The 12,378-nt window shown below is 45.6% G+C and overlaps 1 protein-coding gene across 1 annotated transcript in view; it reads left to right on the forward strand.

Annotated features, from left to right (window-relative positions):
- The first annotated feature begins 248 nt into the window (after positions 1–248).
- Positions 249–12,378, forward strand: part of Stau1 (staufen double-stranded RNA binding protein 1) — a 39,771-nt gene continuing 27,641 nt past the window's right edge. Inside the window, exon 1 of the mRNA XM_085697003.2 lies at positions 249–492. The gene's annotated coding sequence lies outside the window, so the exon portion shown is untranslated. The remainder of the gene's footprint in view (positions 493–12,378) is intronic.

Raw genomic sequence — 12,378 nt, forward strand, 5'->3', positions numbered from 1 at the left:
TAGAAGGAAACACAAAGCCGGGAGAGAAAGGAAGATAGGCCTGTTTTCCCGGCCCAGCTTGAGATCCAGCAAAACTACAACTCCCAGCATGCCCCGACCAGACGGAACCATGCCGGCCCTTGACGCACCAGCATGTCTAGAGGGCGCAGAAAGGCTGCGGCGCCCGCCGGGACTTGTGGTCCCGGCCGCGGTGGGGGTGGGGCCGGTATGGAGGCGGGCGGGGGCTGGGGGCGGGCGCGGCCCCTCCCCCGTCACTTCCTGCCGTGCTGCGGGCGCCGGAGCCGCTCTTCAGCGTTTGCGCTGGCGGTCGTCGCGTCTGTCTCGTCTCCCCCTTCTTCTGATCCCCGGCCCGGCGACTCCCGCCTCCTTCGTGGCTACACCGCCTCTTTCTCCCCCCGGTCCCTTTTTTCTCGCCCTCCTCCTTTGCTCCTTCTCTTCCTCGCCGCCGCCCAGGACCGCCGGCCCGGGTACGAGCTCCGGGGAAGCAGCCAGGTGAGGCGGCCGGGCCGGACCTCGGTAGGGCCCCGTAGGCACGGCGGCAGCGGGAGGTGGGCGGCGGGTGGGCTAGGCCTCGCGGGCGCGCGAGCTGCGGCCCAGGCCCGTCTCCGCCCGCGGGGCCTTCCCGGAGGAGGCGGGCCCTCCGCGGCGCTCGTGGGCCCGGTGCCCGAGTTAGGCGGGGATGCGGGCAGGGGCTGGGCCGATCCGGAGCCCCCCAGGTCTCGGCGCCGTGCACAGTGCACAGTGCTGCAGCCACTGCCGAGCCGTGGGACGTGGTGCCAATTCCCGGCTCTGCCCCCTTCGCAAGTCACTTCATACTCTTTTGTGCTTCAGTTGTGAGGAGAAACGGGGGGAGATAGAAGACTAATCCCGTCCCAGTCCTGTCCCTACCTCTTCAGACTGTGAAGGTGCAGTGAAATGGGGCGTGTAAAGCGCTTATCAGCGTGCCAGACCCACATCGTGTCCCAATAAACGGTTTGCATAATTTATTAGCGTGATATGAAGGTATAATTTAGGGTGCAGACTGGACAGAAGTTGACCTACCTTCCCATTTGGGTTTTCTCCGAGGCAGAAGAACCCGTGTGCCCACTGCCAGCGCCTGGGCATTGTGCTTGCCTAGCGTCAGAAAGGGGCGCGCGCTTAATGGGGACACTGTAGCAGGCAAAGTGTGGATGTAGACATAAGCTGTCCTTTCTGTAGAACTAGCTGTGGGGACTTCGTCGGTTCCCCCAGCTCAACAATCTGTCCCATGCTTCCCAGTCACCATCCAGAACCTTGTGATTTCTTTTTCTGTGGAAGTTGCTGGCACAAGCTCCCGTTGGGTCCAGCAGACCTTTATGGAGCCCTCCTGTGTGTGTATTAGGCTCTGGAGATGGAGTGTGCAAAGGTGTGAAAGCCCTGCCTTCCTGGTCGCATCCACAGCTCTTCACGTTCTTTGACTGAACTTCTCTTTCACTCCGGGTCACATTTAGCAGTTTCCCTGAAGCCCTGGCCGCACCTCCCTCTCTGTGCCAACACTGCTCGCTCTTGTGGAAGCTTTATTTTGTTCTGTTTTACCCGGCGTGATGTGGGGGCCCTTTTTCAGGTCCGTCTGTTTTCATCTGCTCGCAACTGTAATTCTTGAGAAGGTGTTAGCAGAGATAGAAACTAGGATCTTGGTCTTTTAGGCGTCTCTGCTTACCAAATGTAAATTATGAACAACTTCGCTACTTGTTGAAGGGAAAACTAAAAACTGTAGTCGGTGAGTGTGGAGGGACCCGTCTTGGCCGTTCTGGTGAGCTTTTAGAGGACCATCTTTTCTCTTTTGTCTCAGCCTTTCTTTTAGTAAGATGAAGTTCTTTTGTTTTTATTTTTGAGTGTAATAGCAGCAGCAGCTGTGTGGACGTGGGAAGACAACTTTTGGGGGTTCAGTAGGTTGTTGGGGCTCCTTGCTGTACAAGCACTTTATATGCTGAGCTGTCTCAAAGTGTCTGCTTTTTGTTTGTTTGTTTTAAATCTGCTTAGTGACATTGGAGTACCTTTTCTTAAAAGATTTGGCGTACCTTTTCTTAAAGACACGCACACACAGATTTACAGAAGTAATATAGTGTGTTTGCTGTGCTCAACGACTTTTCTATGCCTTAGGATTAGTTTGTGTATGTTAGTGTGTGTGTGTGTGTGTGTGTGTGTGTTGTACCTTTGTGTTTGTGATAGTGTGTACACATGTGCATGACCCTGTGTGCCTGTGGAGCCCAGAGGTCAACCTCTGGGGTCTTGCTCTTCCGTGATGGCTCTCTACCTTATTTTTTGAGACAGTATCTCTGTGCATGATGCTTCCCCTGACCTCCACATCTCTTCAGCCCCTCTATCATCAGATTGTTTGGGGAAGTCAATTTCCTTAGTAATTGGAGATGGTTATATCACAGCCATCTCAATAATGCAAGGCAGCCTCTGTGTTTTTGTTTTGACTCTTCCTAAAATTTGTAACAGGAAATAGTTTCTAGCATAAATTGTTCAGTACAATGGCTTTTTTTTTTTGGTTGCTTGGTTTTTGTTTGTTTGTTTTTTGTTTTTTTTTTTTTTGTTTTTTTTTGTTTTTTTCCGAGACAGGGTTTCTCTGTGTAGCTTTATAGCCTGTCCTGACACTTGTTCTGTAGACCAGGCTGGCCTCAAACTCAGAGATCCGCCTGCTTCTGCCTCTGCCTCCCGAGTGCTGGGATTAAAGGCATGCACCACCACGGGCCCTGGCAAGTGTAATGACTTTTTAACAGCCCCTAAACAAACGATTCTGCAAGCAGCTCTGAGCATATCCTTTGCCACATCGACGACAGTTAAGGCAGTTCCAGGAAAGTGATATGCTGTGGTGGAGAATCTGAAGTTTGTTTAGTTTTTTTTTTTTTTTTTTTATGACAGTGTCTCTAGTTTAGGCTGACCTTGAACTATCAGTTCTCCTGTCTCACCCACAGAGGTGCAGAGATTACAGGTGTGAGCCTTCAAGCCTGGCTTCTGAAGTTATATTTAAGTATGAAAATTGAACACTATAGAGGGCATTGTGAGTTGCTTGCCCAGTTTTGGCAATTATCAACTCCTAGCTAAGGCCAGTCTCCTTTTTTCTTGAACTCCCTCCTTTAAGATGGCTCATTTTGAAACAAACCCTAAACCTATCATAATCTTACTCATTTTGACTTTAACCAGATCACCTTAGGTTAACTGTTAAACTGTTAATAAAATGCTATTTCTCAGTGTATTGGAACTGACAGTCCGTTCATCTGTCCGTTCGTCCATCTGTCTTTTTTTTTTTTTTTTTGGTTTTTTTGAGACAGGATTTCTCTGTAGCTTTGGTGCCTATCCTGGAACTAGCTCTTGTAGACCAGGCTGGCCTCTGCCTCCTGAGTGCTGGGATTAAAATCTCTTTCTTTTGTCTGGCTTTTTTGTTGACCTAAGCTTTATACACAGCAGGGAAGTAGCTATAGAGTTAGCAGATTCCCCTCCTCAAGGTAGAGCCCAGATTTCAGTCTTTCTTTGTGTTTATGAACTGAATCATCCGTTCCTGAGCTATTGAAATGCTGAGCAGTGGTGAATGCTTTTGATCCTGGCACTTGGGAGACCAAGGCAGGCAGAGAGACCCTGTCTCAGAAGTAAAAAGAAAAGGGTTTTGGGGCTGTAGCTCAGTGGTGGGACACTTGCTTAGCACGCACAAAGCTCCAGGATTAATCTCTAGTATTGCAAAACTCCAAACCATGTGTTGTTGAACTGCTGTTTGAAGTGCCCCTGCAGTGTTTACAAACAACTTGTTGGCTGAGTGTTAAGATCCTTAGCTTCGTGAGCAGTGTGCAACCCCAGGTTAGGAATTGGTATTTCCCTTGTCTAAAAGCAGATCTCTTCCAACGTTGAGGTTGACCAGAATGTTGTAAATGTTTGCCGCTGTTACTCAATTTTCCCTGTGACTGTTATTTCTGGGCTGCACGTGTCCATCAGAGTTTGGTCAGTGCCAGTGCACAGCCGCTCCAGTTGTCACAGCCTGAGTGCCCAAGAGGGGCTGCCTCTTCACAGTCATTTAAGAGCCTGCTTTTAAAATAATTTATTATTATTTTATGTACATTGGTGTTTTGCCTGCAAGTATATCCATGAGAGGTAGTCAGATTCCCTAGAATGGAGTCACAGATGGTTGTGAGCTGTCATGTGGGTGCTGGGAATTGAACCCAGGTCCTCTGAAAGAGCAGCCAGTGCTCTTAACTGCTAAACCATCTCTCCAGCCCCTAGAAGCCTCTTCTTAATCCCTGAATTCCATGTCTAAGAAGGAAGAAAATATTTAAAAACTCTTGGTCTACAAGGTGGTGGTGGCGTACACCTTTAATCCCAGCATTTGGGAGGCAGAGGCAGGTATATCTTTGTGAGTTTGACACCAGCCTGGTTTACAGAGTGAGTTCCAGGACAGCCAAGTCTACACAGAGAAACCCTGTCTCAAAAAACCAAAGCAAAACCTGTTGCAGTATGAAAATGTCTTTACTAGCCCAGAATGGAGTATAATAAAAGTTTATTTATTAGAGGTAAAACTCACAGAATTTATTAGGGGATAAACTCACAGAAAGAGTAGGGATCCACATTCCTCTGTGTGTGTGTGTGTGTGTGTGTGTGTGTGTGTGTGTGTGGCTGGATCCAACTTAAGCAGTCAAGCCCCCCCCGCTTTTGTCTGCATATGTAGTACATAAGACCACACCCAAAGTAGGCCACTGTCGTAAAGGTTTTTGGTTGAAGGAGTTCCCACAGCAAAACCCCATACCTACTTGGTCTTTCCCATTAGACTTAAAGTAAAACTTTGGAGTACTTGTAATTTTTACTGTAGTCAAAATACATGTTCTTAAGTTTCAGCCGTAAAACATTTATATATAAATTATTTTAAGTTTAGCCATGAACTTGATTCATGGATCCCCTGGCTCGTTGTTTAAACCAGAGCATCATTTCTGTTGTAATCATGGCAACTCAGACAGCAGGAACCAGTGTGGGCACTTTTCCTGGAGGTTCTTTACCCAGCCTCAGGGGAACAGGTGTTTTCAGAGTTGACCTGCTCGGTTTTCCAAGCTGCAGGTTTTTGAAAACCTAGAACTTTTACTAGTTTTCTTCTTTGGCAGTTTGTGTGTGCTACAGTCTGACTGCTCTCCTCACCGGTCCCTCCCAGGGATGCTATGACCTCCATGCTGTATGGGGCCATCTTAAAGTGATACTGTTGCTCCCTCAGTTGACAGCTTTTGGAGTTGCTTGCAAGACCTTCTCTTAGCCTGGAGTTTTAGAGACTTCAAAACTGTCCATGGGAGGCTGGAGAGATGGCCCAGCGGGTAAGAGCACCAGAGGACGCAGGTTCAGTTCCCAGCACTCACATGGCAGCTCACAACTGTCTGTAACTCCAGTTTTCTGGGACCTGATGTCTTCACGCCAAAGCACTTAAAATAAAGTTAAATTATTAAAAAAAACTATCGACAGGATTTTCTTGACTTGTTTCACAGCAGACCTGTTAATGGATAACGTGTGTGGAATTTTCCGTGTTTTTTTTTTTTTTAACACAAAGCCAAAACTCCTTACTAGAATAAAAGCTGTAGTGTTATGCTGCTCTAAAGTACAGAAATTGCAAGCTAAAGGACTGAACATGAGAAGACCTGTGAGTTGCTATGGTTACTTTCTCCCAACATTTTATTAGAAAGTTCCCAACACATACCGAAGTTTCTAAAATTTTAGTCTTGGCGCTTTAGGCCCCTCCTACTGTACCATTATCACCAACCCCACTTGCACTAACATGCTTGTCTGTCTGGCGTCAGTTGGCGCAGCAGCACAGGACATGCTTCAGATGATGGTCACTGGGGTTTGTGGCTTGTTTGGCTGTGCTGAGGGTGGGCCCAGGCCCTCACTTACAATAGCCAAATGCCCCGCCACTTAGCTCCGTCTCAGCTGTTAAGGTTGATTTTATTTTATTTATTTTTTTAGTTTTCTGTTTTTGAGATAGGGTCTTCCTTTGTAGCCCTGGCTATCCTGGAACTTGCCATGTAAATCAGGCTGGCATCCACCTCACAGAGATCCACCCGCCTCTGCCTCCTGGGTTCTAGGATTTAAAGGCATGCATAACCATGTCCAGCTTACATCTTTTTTAAAAGTCAAGAGCTTTGTTGATTTTTACTTCCAATTAGGCTTTGACTGAAAATCTCTGCTTTTAAGGCTAATTGTTGAACTTTTGCACCAGGACAATATTGACCAAATCTTTTGTTCTCACCCTTAGAGCAAATGGTAGGGTTAGAAGTAGCTCCATGGGGGCTTGTCAGAGGGTCCAGGTGAGGGCTTGGATAGCTCCTGCTGGCTACTCAGTGCTCTGAACTAAAAACCACTGTGAACTGTTTTAAAGGAAATTCCTGCCAATACTTAATATTAATATTTTCATTCTCACACTAGTGACAGGTTGATTTATTTACTTATTCATTTTGGGCAGGCTGATTTAAAGCTGATGTCACCTTATAAGTGGAGGTGACAAACCCCAGGTGTCTTGTGTTCATTTCTTTAATAAAAGTACACTCCAGAAGCACAGATGGGAGGCATTTGCATCTCACTACCAGGCATGGAGGCAGACATTTTTATTTCAGCACTTAGGAGGCAGAGGCAGGCAGATCTCTGAGTTCGAGGCCAGCTTGGTCTATTAAGTGAGTTCCAGGACAGCCAAGGCTACACAGAAACCCTGCCTCAGACAAAACCAACCAACCAACCAAAGAAGTGTGCACTCAGAAACAACACTCTTGTGTTCTGTCTGTTCAGTGCTTCATCCTCAGGAGACCGGCGCTGTCTAAACACTGCCGACAGTGAAGCTTCCTTTGCAGCAAACTAAAAGGACCTTAGCTCCCTGACTACTTGCCTGTCATCCAGGTAAAGGGTCATGGTGCCTCAGGGGGTGGAGTTGGTAAATTGGGCAACAGAACTGTAGGCTTCAAATCTAATCTGCCTTCCCTGGGTATGTTAGTTTCTGACAGAGAGGGCTGCCCAGCATTCTGTACATATACAACATCAGCAAGCAGTATTTCCATTTCTGTCAGGGAATTCTGTAAAAACATAAAACTTCAGTTACTTCTACTTATGGAAAGCATGAATTTCAGGCAAGTGTAGTAACCTAAGCCTGTAATCCTGGCGTCTGGAAGGTGGTGTAGGAGCATCAGAAATCTAAGGCCAATTGTGATACCACATGTGAGATTGTTCCAGTTTCCATGAGAGCTGTCTCTCTCACACTCCTCCAAAAAAGATGTTGTGGAGCTGTGCAGGGGTGCACGCCTTTAATCCCAGCACTAGGGAGGCAGAGGCAGGTAGATCTCTGTGAGTTCCAGGCCAGCCTGGTCTACAAACTGAGTTCCAGGACAGTCAGGGCTGTTACACTGAGACATCCTGTCTTGAATCTCCCCCCCCCAAAAAAAAAGGACATGGAAAAATGAGGCAAGACCTGTGATCACAAGACATGTTTCTGAGGGAAGGAGTTGGTAGCCTAGCAGTATTGTACATGCCCTTCATTTGAGAAGAGAACACCCTTCTGTTGGGTGAGGCACACTCACCCCTTCTGATTTCACAGTAGCCTCCGAAATGTCACCCATCACACACTACCTCAGTGCAGCACAAGGCCAAAGGCAGTGAATGTCACTGATAACTCACAACAGACGACTGACTGGGTATGACTGCCATAAGTTCTAAGACAGACAGCCAGGGCTACACAGTGAGACTTTGTCTCAAAAAAAAAAAAAAAAAAGAGGCCTGGTGGTGCTGGTAATTCCAGCACTCAGGAGGCAGAGGCAGGCAGATCTCTGTAAGTTCAAGACCAGCTTGGTCTATGAGTACCAGGACAGCCAGGGCTGTTACACAGAAAAACTTGTCTTGAAAAACAAAGAAAAAAAAGAACACCAGCTATCTCTTGAGCTGTCATCTGCCACTGAACTTTATGAAAAGTGATACATTGACTATAGACTAATTTCTTGCTAAAAAACTTACTTTCAGCTGGACATGGTAGTACATACCTTTATTTTTGGGAGGCAGACAGGCAGATCTCTGTAAATTCAAGGGGAGCCAGAGAGGCCTGTAGTTCAGAAGATGAGCGATTCAACAGGAAGTGGGAGAGAAATGGTCCAAAAAACAGCTTACCTGTGAACACTAAACTACTACATTAGCCAGGCTCTTAGAGCAGGTGGGAAAGACAGCAATAGATACTGACCCTGGAAAATTCATTGTGATTGGAAAACCGAAGTCCCCCCCACACCAAAAAAAAGTAGAAACCTTCAAAAGTTAATTAGAATCTTAGTGCTTTTTCCAATAAAGCAGAATATTATAATTCAAAAGAAAGTCTTTTTTTTTTATTTTTGAGACAGGGTTTCTCTGTAGTTTTTGGTGCCTGTCCGTCCTGGAACTAGCTCTTGTAGACCAGGCTGGCCTTGAACTCACAGAGGTCTGCCTGCTTCTGCCTCCTGAGTGCTGGGATTAAAGGCATGCACCACTACTGCCCGGCTAAATTTTGTTTTTTTGAGACAGGGTTTCTCTGTAGCTTTGGAGGCTGTCCTAGAACTCACACTTTGTAGACCTGTCTCTGCCTCCCAAATGCTGGGATTAAAGACATGTGACACTACCACCCAGCTTTATTATAAGTGATTTATTACTAAGTAAATATTACTGTGGCTGGATATGGTGGTATATGCTTCCAACTTCAGCACTAAGGCAGGAGGATTGATGTGAGTTTGAAGCCAGTTTTGGAAACATAGGAAGACTTCACCTCTCCAAAAAGAGATGGGTATAGTGGTGCATGTCTTGAATCTCAGTTTTTGGAAGCAGAGACAGATGAATCTCTGAATTCACAGCCAGCCTGGTCTGTCCAGTGAGACTTTGTCTTCAAAAGGAAGTAAATAAATAAGCATATATTGCACTTGCTATGTAACTCAGGCTGGCCATTAATCAGTGATCGTCTTCCCTACTCTCCTGAATGCTGGAATTATAGGTATTTACTTCTGGATGAGATTTGTGTGTGTGTGTGTGTGTGTGTGTGTGTGTGTGTGTGTGTGTGTATAAAATACATGGTTGAAATCTTTTGTTTAAAACTAAATACTTTTAAAGCAAAGTAAACACGAGTCAGTATTGTCTATGGTGAGGAAGGGGGCAGTGAGGTCTTAGTATTTGATCCTGAATTCGTGTTCCAGTGATCTCTAAGTATCTAGGAGCGAGTGCAGTGCAAGGACCTGCGACCACACTTAGCTAATGCTGTTCTACCTGGGACATAGCTGTGCTGTTTCCAGGCTGTTTTCTGTTTAGTAAATTGATAACTTATCACACAAAATTCAGGAGAGATCCAAGCTCTAGACTCTGCCCAGCTTCAGACAGAGCTTGTGCTTCATGGCAGCAAGATACAGTACAGTGTAGGAAAAAGACACCATTTATTATTGCTAGTATATGCTTTTTAGATTCACTTATTTTATGCATATGAATGATGTGCCCGCATGTATATCTATGCACCATGAGCATGCTTAGTGCCTGTGGAGGCCAAAAGAGGGCATTGGATCCCTCAACCACAGTTTACAGATGGTTATGAGTCTCCATTTGGGTTCTGAGACCCCATCCAGGTCATCCTTTATTATTGCAACAGTTGTCTTTTGTGTTTGTGTGTCTGAATGCACATGTACTATGTGCGTATAGAGAGGCCAGAGGACACCTTGTGGGAGTCAACTCTCCTTTCTATCTGCTGTGTAGATCCCAAGGCTCGAACTTAGATTCTCGGGCTTGGAGGTTTGTGCCCCCTATGAGCTGAGCCATTTCTCTGGCCCCAGGCCCCACCCTGTGTATTTATTTATTGCGTATTTATTTATTTTGGAATAGGTCTCTATGTAGCCCCAACTGTCCTGGAACTCACTATGTAGACCAGGCTGACCTCAGACTCAGAGATCTACTTGCGTCTGCCTTTTCCTACTGTTATCTTTTGAGTCACTGTCTAATCAGAGCTGTCTGATTAGGCTGGTGATCAAGCAAGCCCCAGGTACCTGCCTGTCTCTGTCTCCCTACTTCGCTTATTTTTTTTTTTTTTAATGTGTGTGGCCAGGCGGTGGTGGAGCATGCCTTTAATCCCAGCACTCAGGAGGCAGAGGCAGGTGGATCTCTGTGAGCCTGGTCTACAGAGTGAGTTCTAGGACAGCCAGGGTTACACAGAGAAACCCTGTCTTGAAAAACAACAACAACCCCCCCAACAAAACAAAAAAAGGTGTGTGCATGTCAAGTGCATACTCGTGTACAGACAGACCTATTGTGTGTATGCACTTGTATGTGCGTACGTGCCACAGCATTCATACAGAACTCAATGCAACTTGTGGTCGTTCTTTCTCTCCTCCTATGTGAGTCCTGGGGATGGAACTCAGGTTGCCAGACTTGGTGGCAAGTGCTGTCCCCCGAGACACTCCCTCCCAGCTTTTTCACTTGGGTTCTGAGGTTGGAACTCGGTGCTTGTGTGCATGACGACCACTGTACTGACTGAGCCATTTAAATCTGTGGCCCCCGACTGGAATCTTTTGATTACATTTGGATTTTCAGATTAGAATTGTTCATATTTACTATTTAGAACTTAAGCTGTAAAGATAGAAAAAAAAAGAAAGAGGAAGAAGCAGCAAGATTGTAATTTGACTTGTAGAATTTAGGCAGTGAACAGCAATTTTCTATTGTCTGTAAAGCTGTTGTAAAGACAAACGAATGAGCCAAAACTGTAGAAACCATAGAATTGCAATGCAAGGAATCCTAGCTGTTGCTGTTACTCACTGCTACTTTTTTCCTTCCTTTTTTTCTTTTCTTTCTTTCTCTTTTTCTTCACTGTGCTATTTTTTTTCTTTTGTTTTCTTTCTTTTTTCTTTTTGAAACAGGGTTTCTCTGTAGTTTTTGGTACCAGTCCTGGAACTAGCTCGCTGTACTATTTTTTTATACATACGTGCAGCTCAGTGTACCTTATATGTGCCATCCTCACCCTGTCCTCCTCCTGACAGCTGCTCTTTCTGTTCTCTAATTCACATTTATCTCTCTCTCTCTCACCCCCTTTGAGTCAGGGTCTCACTGTGTAGACCAAGCCTAGAACTCACAGCCTGCCTCTGCCTCCCAAATGCTGAAATTAAAGGTGTGATCACATGCCTGTTGTGAATTTGTTTTATTAAATACAGCGTGCTATTAAAAATCTTTACACCTCTCTGATGCTTCCTGAGCCTTACGTACAGGAGTTGTGTTTCAGATGCATCAGCTGGGCTGGACACCCATGGCCAGTTGTTTTCTGCATTTTAACCAATTGTGGTTTTCTGTTATGGCCTCTGTCTGGTGAGGATTGGAGTTACACTTACTGTGTGCATGAGGATGTGTTTGGAATGCAGTTAGGAAGTATGCTGGTCTAGTAAAGCGGCAGTGGTAGGGTTCCTTCCAAGACCCATGACCCTCACTAGCCCTGGGTAATTTGCCAGGTTTCCAGGACCAGGCATGATCTCCCTGTTGCGAGGTCTTAAATCCAATTAAAGTTGGTTATCTCCAAGTATGACTGCTGCTGTTATTAAACCTTTAGGGAGAGCCAGCCGTGGGCACTGCAGTAGTTCTTTTTTATGTTTTTCAGACAGGGTTTCTCTGCAGCTGTGGAGCTGTCCTGGAACTCACTGTGTAGACCAGGCTGGCCTCGAACTCCCAGAGATCCCCTGCCTCTGCCTCCCGAGTGCTGGAATTAAAGGCGTGCGCCACCACCGCCTGGCTGCTGCTGTAGTTCTTGGACTTCACAGTGGGATGGAACTGTTGGTTTTTTCCCTCCCTCGACAGCTTTTACAGTACCTTCCCAGACTGTTGGGTTTATTTTTAAACTGCTGTAGGAAAGGGGAAAGTAAGAGCCTGATAAAGTTCTAGGGAGAGAAAAGAAAATGAGGTTTATGGATGGGGAGGCTGTTGGAATTAAAGTTGTTTTTGTTTTTTTTTTAAAAATAGGGTCTCTATGTAATCCCAGTAGTACTAGAACTCACAGAGATCCTCTTGCTTCTGCCTCCTGAGTACTGGGATTAAAGGTGTACACCACTGGTGATGCCTAACTTTGGAATTAAATTATTTTTTTAAACTTTTGTTTGGGGTAATGGTTTTTCTGGGAGGAACAATTAACGATGACTTCTCATTTATGATATGTATTTTTACTTAGATGTATTTATTTTATTTGTATGAGTGATATACATGTGTGCACCACATGCTTGCCATATTCTGTAGTCTTTGAAAGGTTTGAAGAATGCCAATCCATCTGAAATATATCTCTGTACCCCTAGAAAACCTAACTAACATGACTACAAGCCTGACTGTTATAGATGACTATTAACCTGTAGTTCTTAATTATGCTTTGCATTTTTATATATA

Source organism: Myodes glareolus, chromosome 10, assembly GCF_982192425.1.
Source record: "Myodes glareolus chromosome 10, mMyoGla1.1, whole genome shotgun sequence".
NCBI lineage: Eukaryota > Metazoa > Chordata > Mammalia > Rodentia > Cricetidae > Myodes > Myodes glareolus.